This window comes from Protopterus annectens, chromosome 1.part2 (genome assembly GCF_019279795.1).
Source record: "Protopterus annectens isolate FY-2018-M chromosome 1.part2, PAN1.0, whole genome shotgun sequence".
NCBI classification, from domain to species: Eukaryota; Metazoa; Chordata; order Ceratodontiformes; family Protopteridae; genus Protopterus; species Protopterus annectens.
Window position 1 is genome coordinate 1,014,604,962 of NC_056727.1, and position 18,528 is coordinate 1,014,623,489.

Here is an 18,528-nt window from a genome sequence, read left to right on the forward strand (position 1 = left end):
AAGCTCACTGACAAAAATGTGTCATTATCCCCTTTGGGGAAACCCAGTTCCCATGACTTACCAGATTGATGGTAGTCCCCTGAACACAGAAGGTGTTATAAGAGATTTGGGAACACAGGCTGACAGCAACCTCTTCTTTGACCACCACATTACCACTGTAGTCAGAAAGTCCTTCTATGTAGCACATCTAATTACTAAGGCTTTTGCATCCAGGAAGAAAGAGGTCATAGTCTTCCTCTACTCTTCCCTCATTAGGCCAATCATCAAGTACAATGCATTATTTGGCATGTATCTCACTAGACACCTGCAACAACTGGAGAGGCTGCAAAAATACCTCACAAACAGGATCTTAGGCCTTAAACACTTCTCCTCTATGGACAGACTACATAAACTACAACTATTCTCTATCTCATATCGCCTACTTAGAGGTAATCTCTGCTTGACTTACAAAGCTATGTCTGACCCAGCTCTGTTAGAAATGCTACAGTTAGAGAAATCCCAAGCCCTGCACCACAAACTCCACAGACCTCACCCTCATTACCACAATCAACACAGCATGCTGGAGGGACAGGTTCATAACCCAGAGAGTGCCCATGCTATGGAATACACTTGCCATACATGTCAAGCAGAGCACCTCATTGGCCCTCTTGAAGAGAAATCTTGATGAGTGGATGGGAAATAGAAAATCCACCTCTGGGATCACTCCAGTGACTCTACTCGACAGAGGCACTGTGAGCTAAGGTCGAGTAGCATGATGGCAGGGTAATCCTATGGGCTAGACTTTGAAAGGCTCCAGGCCCATTAGCCTAGTACACACCTATGAACCTCTGAACCTATATATATATATATATATATATATATATATATATATATATATAGTTATATAGAGAGAGAGAGAGATACATACAAATATATAGAGAGATCAATATATATATATATATATATATATATATATATATATATATATATATATACATATATGTGCTCGGAACATGTAGTGGTGTTGTATCTTAGAATCATACTCTCAAACTCTTAGTGCAACACATCTGTCCAAAGGCTGTCAGAATGGGGGTCAATGGGCCCAAACTACGGACCTCTTTTAAATATTGCCTTTATAAATGTAGAAAGTTGCCAGAGTAACACAGTTTGTTTCAGCATACATATTCTGATGGCTGTGAGGTCTGAAAATGAAATGTATGTCATTATTTACTGACAAAAATCCCCATCTCATCACAGTGATTTACCAGAGAAATTATACTAATCTGTAAAACAGACCAGAAATATGAGCAATAAACCTGGACATTCTGAAACAATCCAGCCAGTTGAGAGGTATGCTCAGAACCCCTTACTGCAAAGAATCTGGACCAAGGCTGACAAAGTGGTGGGTGGAAGACATGAAAATGGGGGCATATCTGAAATAATGGCATAGATAAGCTGACACAGTTGCTGCAGCAACGCCCTTCTGCTGTAACATATATTCCCTGAAATAGCAGAAGTAATTGAAATAGCAAATCTGCTGTGGGGAATTACACATGTATTTCCAAATATATCAGGCACTACAGGGATGTAACAGCACTGAAAAACAGACACCAGTGTGAAAGTGCATACCCACAATTAATTTCACCACAGTCACAAAGCGGTAAGTCAAGTGAGCAGTAGAGTATACAGACTGTGTGAACAAATACATCATTGTTTGTCACTCACACACTACTCCTACATATACATATACTGGCCCAATTCACAGTGTAGTCTGAATCATGACCATGGTACAGGACAAATCTCAGTCTGCCCCTGAAAACACATGCAGCCAATAGACCAGTAGAAACTGTGGCAGCATGCACAGTCAGATAAAAAGGGAGCCATAACACTTACATCTACCCCCTCCATACACAGCCCAAATAACATGTACTCATGACATGTCTACACAATCCTGACAGTATGTCAATAATGGCCAGACATACACAGACCTCTCAAATGTACAGTTTACCTCAGAATGTACAGGTTCAGGCCTCATATCTATGGCCTCTTCCCTGTAACATGTCTGTGGGTCTATGACATCACTGGTATTTTATTTTATTTTATTTTTATGGTACCTGTATGGTAGCAGGAAAGAAGGCAAGAAATAATGATGCTAAATACTTCTGAGCCTCATAGTGCATGACATCTGGACAAAGCCTGGCATCATTTGGGGACAGAGTCACAAACACAGGTGTAGAATGGATATATTGCTGTGATAAACTGAGACAGTTGCTGATGTAACAGGGTTCGTTGTAACATATCCTTTATGATGAATATGAAGTCAGTAATACCAATGGATGCTAGTATTTACTGACTGCATTTCCCAGAGTCCCTGACTGATTTTCCAAGGACAACTGTCTGGGGAACAGACAAAACATAACATGAAAACATGTGGCCAGTCTGTAGACAGCATGCCAGTGGAGAGACATATCAGAGACATATCACTGTCAGATGTGAAGTCACTGAGTAAATGTATGTCCACACAAACCTTGTCGATCTATCAACCCACCATGTGTATAACACTACTGATGACATAGAATCTGTTCACAATTCTGGAGATATGTCTCCCATGTTGTTGGACTGTCTCCAAATGTCCTGTCCTGTGAAGTATTCCCACCTAATGTCTGAATCTGTAGACCACCAGCTCTGTAATGTCCCTCACACTGGTCTGTAATGCCCTCTCAAAGGCAACACATGTAGGTGTCCATAGTCTTGATACTCTATCTGACTGCATCCTACATGAACACAGGCATGGCTTTTCAGACCCATTCAGCAGTGCAGTCTACCACAGCCTGAGCACTGGTGTCATCCCATTTGCACAGTGAATAGACAGAGAAAGTAGATAGCATGCAGGTTATGCATTAGGATGAATGTTCTGAAGGATAGAAGTCTGAAACTGAAATGTATGCCATTACTACGACAGCAGTCCTCAACAACATGGCCAAAAAACAAAGTACTCTACAGTTAATATAATAATATCATATTAATATCCAGTACAGGATACATCAAAACATACAGCTGAAACCCCAAGAACAAGATAGAGAAGTACTCAGAGTCCCAGCTTTGCAAGCAGGGGTGCATGGTTCAAGTACTGAATTTTACATGGAAAAGCAGTGTTAAAAGCATATAACGTGATATTACCCTTGTATACACAAGTGTTTCATACAGTATAGTCACACCCCTTGCTACTGTAATGACAGTACATAGAAGCATGTTCTGTAAAGGAAATCAAATACACTTACTAAATTATTTCATTACTCTGCTATTTTATAAGACTGGAATGTGAGCAATGGTTACCAAGGCTGAGCAATGGTTAGCAGATTTAAGCATTGCTCAAACATGAATTCAGTTAGCTCAGCTAAGCGGATTTGTGCACTGGTAAGCATCATTAAGCGAAGCCTACATGGGTTAAGCGCCTATTAGTTTAACCGTTTATTAGTACCACTTATCGTCACACAAACCTGCTTAGAACTGCTTAAAACAGCTTTAATCACTCTGTTTCCATCAGCCTCTGTTCTGCCCAGGAACAAAGTAAACATCCCTTGCAGGGCTTGAACACAGAACTCTCTACACCATAGCAATATCAGTTTACTACTAAGCCATCTGAGGTACAGAAATTCCTGATGCTTTTTCAAACATACCATGTATTACAGCCACTTTACAACAGGGATGAAACACTGTGTAAATGGGAGTGATTGGTATCTACAAATATATGTATGAAAAATTATATATACATATATACAGAGATAGATATGTATGGTGATACATAGGGTCTATATTGCATCACCGAATGCTTAAAAAAGCGAACAGTGATTAATCGACCATATGTAAGCGAAAGTTTACAATATCGATCTGTCAGAACAGTGATTTTTTTTCCAAGGGAAAAAAATTGCTGCTCCAACAAAAAAAAAAAGAAAAAGAAAACACTTTATAACATTACATTAAGTGGGGGGCTTCACCCCCCACACCCCCCTACTTAAATATACCAACTCCGAGACTGCACCACAGTGCCGAAAACAGCAAAGTAGTGACGCAGCCAAACAAATTCTTTCCCAGGGAAAGAATTTGCTTACATGCCGCTTCGATATTTTGCTGTTTCAGTCTTTTATGTTCGACCAAGGCACATTCGAAAGAATGCGTATTCAGTCTTCTAACAGGAACCCGATACATACATATAAATGTATGACAATATGTAAATATATTACCAATAAAAATACTGAGGTGTATGCGTATATATATATATATATATATATATATATATCTATATAAATAAAAATGTAAATGTTCGCTTGTTCAAAATCTTAAATCTCCAAACGTTCTTCACCGATTGCTTTAAAATTTTCACACAATGTTGCATTCGAATACGTGAATATGGACGTTTTTATATACCTACTATGGATTCTATATATTTGTATACAAATATGCAATTTTATATGTTTTTGTTATAACTTTCTTTCTTCTTTTTCAGTGCAATCGATCAGCTTTAGTTCATCCAAATAATGCCTCGCAAAAGATCAAACTTAGGTTGTCGTACTGGCGGAGCGGAAGCAGTGCGACGAGTAATTGCAAATCAAACTGAGGAAGAACGGGCATCAGCGAACGAGCAAAACAGACAAAGAGTAGCTCAAATACGTGCCGAGGAAGCAACCAGACTTGAGGATGCACGGTTGCGAGCACGGCGATCACGTTCTGCAGCTTCAGATCTGCTTCATTCTCCTCGATCAACACCAGCGGACAAAATAAATGCTTGCCTGAAATACTCTACTTTGTGGCAACATGTAAAAACATTAAAATTAACTACAAATATGCATGTCCAGCTGCAAAATGATCAATCAGCTGAGATATTCTCACATCAATTGCTGGAAATTGGGAACGGAATGGTGCCAGTTGATCTGACTTCAGGACGAATTTCATTGCCTCATAACTTCTGCAATTTAGTGACGTCAAAAGAAGAATTGGTTGAAAAGGTATTTCCCAATATTCAAACCAATTATAAGAATCACGATTGGCTGACTGAACGAGCTATTCTTGTGGCCAAGAACAAAGACGTCTATGAACTTAACAATATTATTCAGTCTAACATTCAAAGCGAGGCAGTCACATACAAGTCCGTCGACACTGTTGTGGAAGCAGATGAAGAGGTTAATTATCCAACAGTATTTTTGAATTCACTTGATCTGCCAGGGATGCCACCGCATGTACTGCAATTGAAAATCGGCGTGGCAATTATCATGTTGCGAAATATCAACCAGCAAAAGCTTTGCAACGGCACGCGGCTTGCAGTAAAAAAAATTAATGAGCAATGTCATAGAAGCAACAATTTTGACAAGACCTTTCAAAGGTGAAGATGTCCTCATTCTTCACATTCCTATGATTCCAACGGATATGCCATTTCAATTTAAGAGATTGCAATTCCAAATTGGATTGGCGTTTTCAATCACCATCAACAAAGCTCAGGGCCAATCTTTAGAATTGTGCAGTTTAGATCTACACACGGATTGCTTCTCACATGGACAATTATATGTTGCATGTTCTAGAGTCGGCAAACTAGACAATCTCTATATCTGCACAGACAATGGAACAACAAAAATTATTGTATACCCACAAGCATTGTGAAATTAAACATATTAGAAACGTGCGCTTTCTCTTTTCTTTCTTTTCCATTTAACCAGACTGAGCCACAGCAGTGCATGGCTGGGTACAGCTCTCTCTCTCTATATATGTATATATATATATATATATATATATATATATATATATATATATATATATATATATACATATATACATACATCTCTCAAAATGCCCATACAGACATATGCTGCTGATAGACCACTCATAACTGGGGCAGCATTTTACAGTTGGATACAAAAGGTACCCATGCCACTGACATCTGCCCCCCATCCAAATAATACCTAAGCAGTATGTTGCTTCTAAAACATGATAGGCCATATACAATTGCCAGACATACAATTACCTCTTAGCAAATAAACCAACATGACTGAATACAGTAATGAGAAAAACAACGAGGCAGTAATTCACACAAGTTTATTATACTCTGATGTCTTGGCCAAAGCATTCAAGGAGTAAAACATACAAAAAGCAATTAACAGTTATAATTACATATTTAAATACACAGCCTCCAATTACAGTCCTCATTAACCCCTAGGGGATAAAATATCACATTTATAGATATAAATTGATTCTGTACATAACAATTGTTCTTTTATGACTGATCAAACTAAGAAACAGACATTTTCAGAAACAATACCTTATAACCCACACTGTCCCCATGGTGAGATTTAAAAAATGCACAGCTATAGAACTGTTTTCTTTCTTATCAGTAATACCTGTCACATGTCCTAACAGCCTAGTTTTAAAACATGTCTTACTCTCCCGCACATAACATGTTACAAGAGCTTTCTCTATACACTGACCTCTTGAATGTACAGAGTTCCACGTTTTCCAACCTTTGCCCTCAGCAGGAATGACAGTGCTAAATAATGATAGACCATACCTATCAATCTTTTACTGTATGGCATCCGGACAAAGCTTTACATAATTGGAGGACATAGGCTCAAAAACATGGTCAAACTTGGAATATTATTGTTATACACTAAGAAAGTTACTGCTGTTGCAGGGTTTGTTGTAACATATCTTTTCTGAGGAATATGAAGGCAGAAACACAAATGCATTTACTGATTGCAATCACCAGAGTATGCTACTGATTTGCCAAGGACAACATCTGTCTGGGGAACAGACCAAACATAACAGGCAAAGCTCTGGCCATTATGTGGATAGCCCTACAGTTGAGAGATATGCAGACACAGAACTTTGTCACAGTTAAACTAGCAGTATTTAAACCATATAACAGCAATACTCACATTCTGCCTCTATGCCTTGAACCTTCTCCACCATTTAGTTGGCTTGTCTCCACAAGTCTCATTGTAAGAGGTATTAGCTCACACACTTCCAGGATGTCTTCCTCACAGGTAAGGGAAAGGGCCAATGCCCACATGGAATACTCATTTATAGGAGTGTGTTGCCATGACATTGGCTATTGAAATAACTACACAGCTGCTCTGCATGCAATTAGCAACAGGGGAATACCAATCGGTGCACAGGCCATCACATGGTCATGAACATTACCTACAAAAATCAAGCTGTCATCTATTCAAACCACCTCGGTCATAGACAGTGATATACTTAAAAACAGAAAAACTGAATACAGCAGAAGTTATTGACTAAATCCACTTACAAAAAGGTATGTGAAACAAGTAAGCATACAACTGAATGCAGTACGTGGTCTGTAGTAATGGTAATGAGGAGTTTGAAAGAATATGTCTCAACAAGACTTGCTGTAGTGATGTACTGCTGAACAGCACCAATGGCCATAGCATGTGGCTCTGTCTGCAGTGACATAGATCACAGCTCAGGCCTCTGACTCAACCCAGGAAAGGACAGCTGACATTTTCCAACTACTGCAGTGTCTGTCAAACGTCACTGTTAGGCCAGCTACTGGGATGTTGTACATAGCCATATGTTACATGTGAATATAACTATGATACACATTTTGTCTTGTAAATATAAGAGACCTATACAGGGCATGTGCATGGTAAAGTACTGCTGCACAAGTGTGTGTGTTGAAATGCATGTGATATAGTGAGTTCATACCATTCAACTGTGCAGTCTTATAAGCACTTGTGTGCATGATATCTGTAGCCACTTACACACAGAGCTGTGTTATGTTAGGCAAACCATTGTCAAGTCTGTTAACAATGATACTGTAACATAATAGCCTAGATATGAATGTGAAACATCCTCCAGGTTAGCACTGTGATAGCAAAGCCTACTGTGCAATCAACTTACTTATCTATGTATGCAAATAAGTTGTGCATGTTCTACTTGTGTGTAATATCAGTTTCAGTGCATGCAACAGACATAAATGTTTACAGGTACTGATTGTTGCATTGCCATGACAATGATATGGGTAGTAGGATAGACATGAGTATCAGGTTGTAATGGGAGAACTGTGCAACTGTGTTATTACCCTCTGCCCATGCCTACCATACAAAAATGAGACCATAGAAAATCTTTTCAAAATGTTTCCCACCTTGAATGTGACCCATAACCTGGACAATTCTACTGACAGCCAAACAAATCTGTTAGGGGAGAACATATGTAACATAAAAAACGTAATATAAACTAGTTGCATACATGTGCACACAGATAAACCACTACTTGGTTGATGCACCTCTTGCAGTAATCACAGCATTCTCTTTTTGGTTACACACATGCCATTAATTAACAAGACTCTGACTAACCCCAAATAATGATCAACTGTCGTAGTAGGATTTATTTGACATTTACCCAGTTGCCTGCTACAGGAAAAGATATGTTTGGCAGAGAGCTTACAAAGCATTGAATGGATCTCATTGTGGAAAGGTATCAGTGAGGAGAAGAGTAGAAAAAGTGTCCACAACATTGGACATACCATGGAATACAGTGCAGACAGTCATCAGACAGTGGAGAAGATATGGGACAACAGTGACACTGCAAACACCTAGACATGCATCCCAAATGGATGACATGACAAGATGACAACTTGCCATGGAGGCTGACAGGGGACCTACAGCAACCCTGAACGAGCTGCAAGAATGCCTGCCCAAGTATTGGGTGTGTACCACATGTGACAGCAGTCTTCTGTATTCCCCATATGTCTGCCCTATGGGGTAAGTTTGTGAGATGGAAGCCTTTTCCTACACAGAAAAATGTCCAGGGCTGGACAAACATTGCCAAACAGTACATCAAGTCTCCAAAAAGCATGCTGGACAGTGTGTCATGGTATGATGACACCAAGGTTGCACATTTGGCCCACAATTCCAAGAAGTATGTATGGCCCAAAGCAACACTTTGCATCACCAAAAGAACACCATCCCCCTGGTGAAGCATGGTGGTCGCAGTATCATGCTCTGGGGTTGCATTTCAAAAGCTGGAACTGGGCCTCTACTCAAGATGGTGGGAATTATGAACATTTCCAAATACCAACCGCTTTTATCCCCAAACCTTCAGTCATCTGATAGAAATATGAAGATGAAGAGAGATGTTATCTGTCAACATGACAATGAGCCCAAGCATACATCCAATTGACAAAGGAATGGCTTCACCAGATGAAAATTACAGTTTGGGAATCTGCCAGCCAGTGACCAGACCTACATCCAATAGAAAATTGGTGGGTTGCCCTGAATAGGGCTGTGCACAAGAGATGGCCTCACAAATTGACATATTTGTAGCACTGTTGCAAGGAAGACTGGGCAACCATTACCAAGTAAAAATGTGCCATGATGATAGACTCCGAGCTAAGATGACTGAATGCTGTCATTATCTCAACAGGTGCTTCCTCAAAGTATCTATTTAAGGGTGTGCAAATTCATGCAACCAGCTTATTGTACTGATTTCAACTTGCATATGTTTTCCCACAACAGGTTGTTATGTTTTAAATGGAATTGTACTGGCTATAGGTCACATTAAAGGTGGGGATTGTTTTAAAATGAGTTATTGTAGTGTCAAGTTACAATAGCACAAATAACAGGCATTGTTACAGGGGTGTGTACAGTTATATATATATATCCACTGTAACTGTATGGACTCAGCAATACTTGACCTGTAAAACCCACCTCCACCAAGGTAGAGTAATCCCCACTGGTGGACAGCAGCAATACACAAACCACATAATAGGTTGCTATACTGCTGTACAGGGCCACATAGGTGCAGACAACAACTTGGAAGCATGTCCATCTCTATCTGAGCAAGCATGTAAGGTCACAGGTGACTCCCTGTAAGGTTAAATATGACTACAAATCACATATATCCACACTGCCAAGGCCAGTCACAAGGATGTCTTCACATATGTTGTCAATCTCAGAGGCAACAACACAATTCACCATGTACTGGTGTTAAATCACACCTCATGCACACGGCCATGGCTATAGGCAACCTGCATCAGACAGGTTAGGTGTGAACATCACCCCTCTGTCCCCCATCCCTATAGGGAGATATGCCCATCAACTTCACCCAACCCCTCATAAATGGTGAGCGGGTACATATTGCCTACTGAAAGGCAACAACAGCAAGTCTCCATGTGGCCTGATAACATTCCTGTCTGCATCCTACATGAATTTGGGTATGTACTCACAGTTCCATCACACACTGTAGTGAAACACTGCCTTGGCAACATCCACACCCCATCCACATGGAAGATGGCCACTGTCATTCCTGTACACAGAAATGAATGGGGAATAGAGATTTATACAATTAACTGTCCATCATCAGGGGAAATATGACACATCAGGGTCAGGAGTGCAATGCAAGCTAATATTATTATGATAGATTACATGGGTATGGTGTAGTTGTGAATTCTGGCAACAAATATCCACTGCTGATGTGCAATTTCTATCCATACTGTTGACAACTGTATGAAGTGCTATGATGTGTTTTACTGTTTATGTCTTCTAGGTGTGATACAGCACCGCCAAAATCCACCCTACAGCTCAGCAGAAACATTGGAAATAATTGACACCATTGTCAACCATTATGAAGTCATGTTTGGCCATGATCAGGAACATCTGTGGGAGTGGACTGCCCTGTGGAATGACCTAGTCTACAGGGTAAATGATGTCGGCCTGCAAACAAGAACCTATGAGCAGGTCCGGCATCATGCTACCAACCTCATACATAATGCCCGGTGAAGGGCTGCTGCCATAGCCAGAGAAGCAACAGCCATGGGTGGGGCCTAGTCATGCTGGCCCCACTGACACCCACAGAACAGCTGCTCACCAACCTTGGTGCACCCACTCCAGACACACATCTTGCTGAATCCAGCATTGTGGATGTGGGTGTCCCCCACACAGTGGATGAGGACCATGCAGGTAAGGCCCTAGTGCACATTAGTACAGTACTTTAGTATACATACTTATATCTGCAGAGTATCTACATACACATGTCAGATAAGATAGTAGTTGTGGATTAAGTATTGGACAATGGTGCTGTTGAAAAGAACCAGATGTCCTTCCAAAACAGATGGAAGGACATGTTGAGTACTATCCAGCGAGGCTGCCAGGAGACATACAGAAACACTAAGAGACTTGCAGGACTCACTGGCAAGAACTGGTTGTGTAGTACATGTGGCAACTCTCACCTGAAGTCTTCATAAGTCTGGCCTATGGGGTAGGGTCAGTAGATAAAAGCATTTACCTACACCAAACACCATGCAGGGTTGTGTACAAGTAGCAAAACATAACACCAGCTCTCCCAAAGGCATGTGTTGAAATGCGTAATGGTGTAATGAGACCAAGGTTCAAACTTACACCCCCTATCCCTAAAGCTACATGTGGTGCACAAGTAACATCTCACTTCACCTGAAGACCACCATACACATGTTGAAGTGCACTGGTGGCAGTGCCCTGCTTTAGGGGGTGCTGTTCATTATCTGGAACTAGGTCTGTAGGCACTGTGGAGTTAATTATAAACAGTTCAAATAACACTCACATGTGGGCCAAAGCCATCAAGTGTCTGCAAGACAGCTGAGGATGGAGAGGGGTTTCAGCTTCCAACATAATAATGACCTGAAGCATACATCCAAAGCTACCTAAGAATGGCTCTGCCTGAATACAATCAAGGGTATGCAGTGGGCCAGACAAACAGCAGACTTAACAACAATAGTAAAACCCAGTGTGACCTCCATCTGTGCACGTGCACTGCCCTTGCCAGCTGACAGAGTTGGGGGACCTTTGCAGGGAAGACTGTCGAAGTAATGCCAAGTCAAGATGTGCTATGCTGATACTCCCCCTCCCAAGAAGAGTGACTGTAGTTCACTTAACAGGTGTTTCAAAAAAGCATTGATTTTAAAGGTGTCCACACCTATGCAACCACTGTATCGTATACATCTCAGTCAGTATATTTCCCAACTAACACATTTGTTTGTTTCTCTATTGGATTGCACAGGTCATATGTCACATTTAAGGTAGGCAATATTTTTAAATACAGTATTGTGGACTCATTTTATATAATACAAGAGCCTGCTATGTTAAAAGGGGTGTGTACATTTATCATATCCATGTTAAGCTTACACGGTTATTGGTGTAACAGGATTTGTTTGAATATACATTCACTACTGGTGATGAGGTCCTCAAATCAAATGTATGTAATTAATTAGTGACATCAATCCTCATATGATCCCAGTAATGTGCCAGACAAACACATATGGGTTGTGAGGAACAGAGCAAACATATGTGCCACATTCTTCAATGATTTGTACATTTGTGAGGTATGGTCTACAGTAGTTGCCACTATGTTATACAGGTGAACAGCAATAATGTGTACATGGGTGCAGTGTGTGCTAGGGGAATGGGTGTCACCTACTAACAGCACCCATGCATCCCAGAGATTTATATTGTTAGTAACAAGGATTGAGAATGGCTGCAATGCATGATGATGAGGGCTGTGTGTCATGCATGTCACCTTGTGGTTAATGTGAGGTCTATGTAATAGCTTTGTGCCACCTCAACTGTAAGTGTCTGTGTGCATGTCTGCATGTGTGGCAGCCAGCCATAATGTACAGGTATTAATTTACATTTATTGTCTCCCCCTCACAGATGGCAATTGTTGTCAGGGTCTCTCCCACTTGGGAACTAATGTCAGTGTCTCTGAAGACTCTGACAATGATGGTAGCCATAGTAAGGCACAGGCCATAGCCAGATAACAGGTGAGGTCCCACACAGGTGGACGGGCAGTGGTGCTCAAAGGCAGACTACTGCCCATCATGCCCCTGTCACAAGTTCCACAGCAAGTGTCACCAGATGCATGTTTAGGACTGTCATGGAGGCACAGGCATGTCGTGAACATAACACAAGACAGCTTCTCAAGATTGTGACTGCCACTCATCCTGCTATGCGTGACAACCTCCATGATCATGCTGATGCCCACCGTTATTATGCTGAGGTCATGATAGATGGATGGGTGAGTTGGTGGGAAGTCTTAACCATGGGATGGCAATCCTTGAATATGGAATGTCTGTGACAGAGCATGTGGTGGGAGTTGTCCTTCAGCCACATGGTCATAGGACATCTGCACGAACAGCTGAGGTTCCATGTGGCCATGCTACTTCTCGCTCCCATAGTGACAGTACCAGCAGCATGAATGCAGGGGGGTTTGCTGTCCATGCAGGCCATGGGCACATGTTCCTGGCCATTGCCAATGGGGACACAGATCCAGCAAACAGCGATCACCATCAGGGAGTAGTACTGCATCTGGCCTTGTGCCTGGTCATGCCAGTGGGTCCCCTGGCAGGCCCAGTTCCCATGTCTGTGACTGAAAGTGGTGAACTGCACACCCTGCCATATATGGTTCACAGCTGTCCAACATACCCCTGTGCAGGGCAGCCACATGGTGTTGTGACTGTGTGAATCCACACACACACACACACACACACACACACACACACACACACACACACACACACACACACGCACACACACACACACACACACACACACACACACACATCACCATCGAGCCAGGTCTCCTCCAGACTTACACACACTACCTCTGCATGGCCCATTTCATGAACAACCCCCAAACACACACCCATGATGTCAACCAAATGGCACAGCCTAGGCCTCAGGCAAACCCACCCCACACCCTGTGCATATGATGAAACCTGTGCCATATCCCTGTCATCCATACCATCAATGCAGGTACATGCTAATATGGGTCTGATGTACAGGGTGAATTTAGTACAGTTTAACAATGTAATGCTGTGTAAAGTATCAGCCAGCATGTTTAATGGTTACATGTCAAGAGTGTGTAGCTGTCCAGCTGTGATGCATTATTGTTGTTATTAACTCTGACAGAATGTGGTCTCCATAATGTATTCTGTTTATCTTCTATGTGTCTGTGTGCCAGCAGGATGTGGCCATGCAGACATTATCTACAAGGAGTATGGCAGTGTGGTAACAAATTGAGTGTGTCATATCCAGGGTACAGCTGTACACAATTAGCAGGTCTGTGTAACAGTTTTTGCATGTGCCATGTAGCATATATGGCTGAGGGGTGTATACAGGTAAGTGCATGGTGGCTGACATCAGCAGCTCTTGTACAGTGGACAATGGTATGTGTAGTGGGTAGAGGACACCTCAGATTTGTAAATTCTACACATCCAGTGGGTATTGTGTTGACCCAACACACAGAGAATACTGGTCACACACACTCACACACACACACACACACACACACACACACACACACACACACACACACACACACACACACAATCACAATTACCAGTGTTGGGTTTCAAATCTCTGCTCATCTAGTTAGTGGTAGTACAGTATTATGCAGTTATCACAAGTGGCACAGAGATCACAGTGTGTAGAGTTTCCAAAGTACATGTATAGTGAGTAAAATCATGTGCCCTTGTAAAGTATGGAAATGGGTGGTGTAGTGGGTGTGACAGGTCTCATACTAATGTTAGGCACACGTGTACACACTCCCAAAAACTGCTATACACACCAATGCACACACACAAGTCTGCCAGTACTATGATTAAGAGCCATGCCTCTCTAGCTGCTCATTCCATACTGTTACATAGATGTTTCACACAGCACAGGGCCTATAGGTCTGCAGAGTGTGTACAGACACCTCTACAGTTGATGTATAAAGCCCTCGTACAGTGGAATGTAGGACGTGTGCTGGGAGTATGATGGCCTACCATTGTAACAATTGGCCACCAAATGGATATATTCCTCACTCAAACACACACACTCAGGATACTGGCCTTGCACACACACACACACACACACACACACACACACACACACACACACACACACACACACACACACACACACACACACACACACACACACACACACACAGACATTTGCCAAGACTGAGATTTATAGGATCATAGGATCATGTGTTCATAGGTGTGTACCAGGCTAACGAGCATGGAGCCATGACAAGCCTAGTCCATGGGAGTGACCTGGCATGATGTGACCTGACATTATTTTCCATTGTGTCTATCAACCATTGCCACTTGAGTGATGGTCCTGGTGACAGTTAAATTCCTCATCCATTCATCCAGATTTCTCTTGAAGAGGCCCAGTGTGGTACTCTGACATATGTGCAACATATATTGCATGGCATGTCCATTCACTGGGTGATGTACCTGTCCCCCAGCATGGTCTGTTGATTGTGGTAATGAAGTTGAGGTATCCATGGCATGTGGTGCATACAGATCAGAGTTTCACTAGATATGGCATTCCTAACACTAGCCACACATGGCATTGCCAGTCAAGCATGGATTGCTTGTAAGTAGCCAAGATGTGGCCAAGATTACTTGGAGGTATTGCACTCTTTCCATATAGGACAGTTGTTTGTGGGCTAGGGTCCTATTTGTGAGGTACACTTGCAGCCTCCACAGCTGTTGCAGGTGTCTAGTGAGCTACATGACAAATGGGCATTGTACCTGCTGGTTGGCCTCATGAGGAGAAAGTAGAGGGAGACACTGACCTCTTCCCTATTGGATGACTCACCCTTACTTATGAGATGTGCCACATAAAAGTTATTTCTGCCCACAGTAGCAATGTGGTGGCCATAAGAGATGTCACTGTCACCCTGTGTTCCCAGGCCTCTTATAAAGATGTATGTGTCCATTGGACTACCAGCAATGTGTTAATTCATGGTAAACACATTGATTCCATTTCTTTCAAACACATTTCTTCCCATTCGGCCTAAAGCCAGTGTTCTGACAACAGTTGTATGTCTCAGTGGGGCCTTTATGCAAGATGTCAACATGATATGGGGATGTACACATAGCACCCACCTTGCAATTGTCTGCGAACATTGTCAGCCAGGGTCCCTTTGTGTTGTTCTGGATGTCAGAGGCATACATGACAAACATGAGGGGACACATGACCCCACCTGGTGGTATGGCGCTCGTGACTGGTTGACAGTCTGACATGGAGTCTGCTACTTTCACACTGTGGGTTCCATGCATGAGCCAGTTTGCAACCCACCAAGTGATATAGGGGTTGATGCCTAGATGGTTGTGTTTGTCTGTGATTCCTGAGTGGGGAATGGTATCACAGGATTAGAAGACCCACCTATCTTGTTTTTGTGTCCATAATGTTACATAGTTATTTCACATGGCACACAGCTTATAGGGCGGCAGACTGTCCACAGCTACCAATACAGTGGTTGACAACAGTGGGGTCTGTACAGTGGACATTTGGATGTGTACTGGATGTGGAAATTTTGCAAAAAAACACCTCTGAATGGATATGGTACACAACAGAACACATACCCACACCAGTATTGAGATTAGAACTCCTTCCTATCTAGCTCTGTCTACTATAGTGTTACATAGTTATTGGACACACCACAAAGCTCATAGAATTTCACCAACTCCAAAGGTGCTTCTAAGGTGAATGACATCAACAGGGCTACTAAATTAGGGTGTGGGGAAGTGTAAAGGGTAGTACACAACTCAAAGTGGTATAACAGTTTATGAGTCTCACAAACACACACATACACTCACACACACACACACACACACACACACACACACACACACACACACACGCACACACACATTTGCCAGTACTGGGATTATAACTCCTGCCTATTTAGTTATCTCTACTATAGTGTTATGCAGTTATCAGATGCACCATGGAGCTTATGCACTTTCACCTACTCCAAAGGTACTTCTAAGGAGAATGACATCAACAGGACTACTAAATTAGGGTGAGGGGAAGTGTAAAGGGTGGTACACAACTCAAAATGGTATAACCTTCACAGTATATGAGTCTCACACAAACATTTGCCAGTACAGGGATTAGAATGCCTGCCTATCTAGCTATTTCTACTATAGTGTTACACGGTTATCAAAGGCACCACGGAGATTATACAATTTTACCTAGTCTAAAGGTACTTCTTAGGTGAATGACGTCAACAGGACTACTAAATTATGGTGAGGGGAGGTGTAAAGGCTGGTACAAAACTCAAAATGGTATAACCCACACAGTATATGAGTCACTCTCACACACACACACACACACACACACACACACACACACACACACACACACACACACACACACACACACACATACTTACACACTTGCCAGTATTGAGATTAGGCCCCTTGCCTCTCTAGTTATTTGTACTATAGTGTTACACAGTTACCACACCCGCTACAGAGCTTACTGGACTAATAATTGGACAAAGGTGCTGATAACTGCACAGCTGAGGTAAAGTATTACAGGTGTCAGAAAGTCTTCCTTCAGTTTTCCCTTACAGTTTGCTAGTTATTTCTGTCTTGCACTTCAAATAGCATAATAGCTTTGCACTTCCACAGGTTATTGTGTCAATAACTGTAGCACACCTGGGAGCCATCAGCAGTACACATTCCTCACAGAATTAGCCCCAGTACGTAGTTATGACTACCCCTCCTGGCATTATTGAAGTGCAGTTTTCTGTGCTTTCACCCATTAACCTGATGCACTTGTACATTCTGAGGCACTGTTGCAACTGCCTCATGTACACAGACAACCGCCTCCTCTAAATTCCAAACAGTCAGACCTGTGAGAGTTACCCCTATATCACCAAATGTGGAAATATGCACTCTCCAGCAAAGACCGCACTTGCTGGTCAAGAGGATAAGCTTAACACCTGCACCACACCATGTGGAATACATAGCTCAACACAACACCTACTATGACAGCACTGATAAAACATTTGACAGTAAGGCACTGCATACAGCCTACCGTGATCTAGCCAAGGCTTTTGATACCATTCCTCAGTCAGGAATTATTACTAAACCCACCAAACTAGGCATCAACCCCTATATTAGCGGGCGGGCTGTAAATTGGTTCACAGAACACACAGTGTGACAGTGGCAAAATCCAAGTCAGGCTGGCAAGCAGTCACAAGTGGAGTCCCACAGGGATCAGTACTGGGTAGTGTCCTGTCCAGCATCTACTTCTCAGGAGTCCAGCCCATCACAGAGGAACTCTGGTTGACCAAGTTTACAGAGGACTCCAAGCTGGGAGCTTTCATTAATTCCACATGTGATGCAGACATCCTACAGAAAGGCCTCACTGAGACCAATGTGTGGTGTGGAAACCATGGCCAGAAGCTTAACACCATGAAATGCATCATCATCCCCTTTGGTAAAACACTCAGTTCCCAGTAAGTATCACATCAATGGGAGCCCAATGAACACTGTAGGCATTGTAAGAGATCTGGGGACACAGGTTGACAGCAACTTATCCTTCAGCCACCACATTTCCACTGTGGTCAGTAAGTCCTTCTAAGTGGCACATTGCATCACCAAGGGTTTTGCATCCAGGAAGACAGAGGTAATTATCTCTGTCTACTGTTCCCTCATTAGACCACTCATCAGGTACTCTGTCCCATTTGCCATGTACTTCAGTAGACACCTGCAACAGC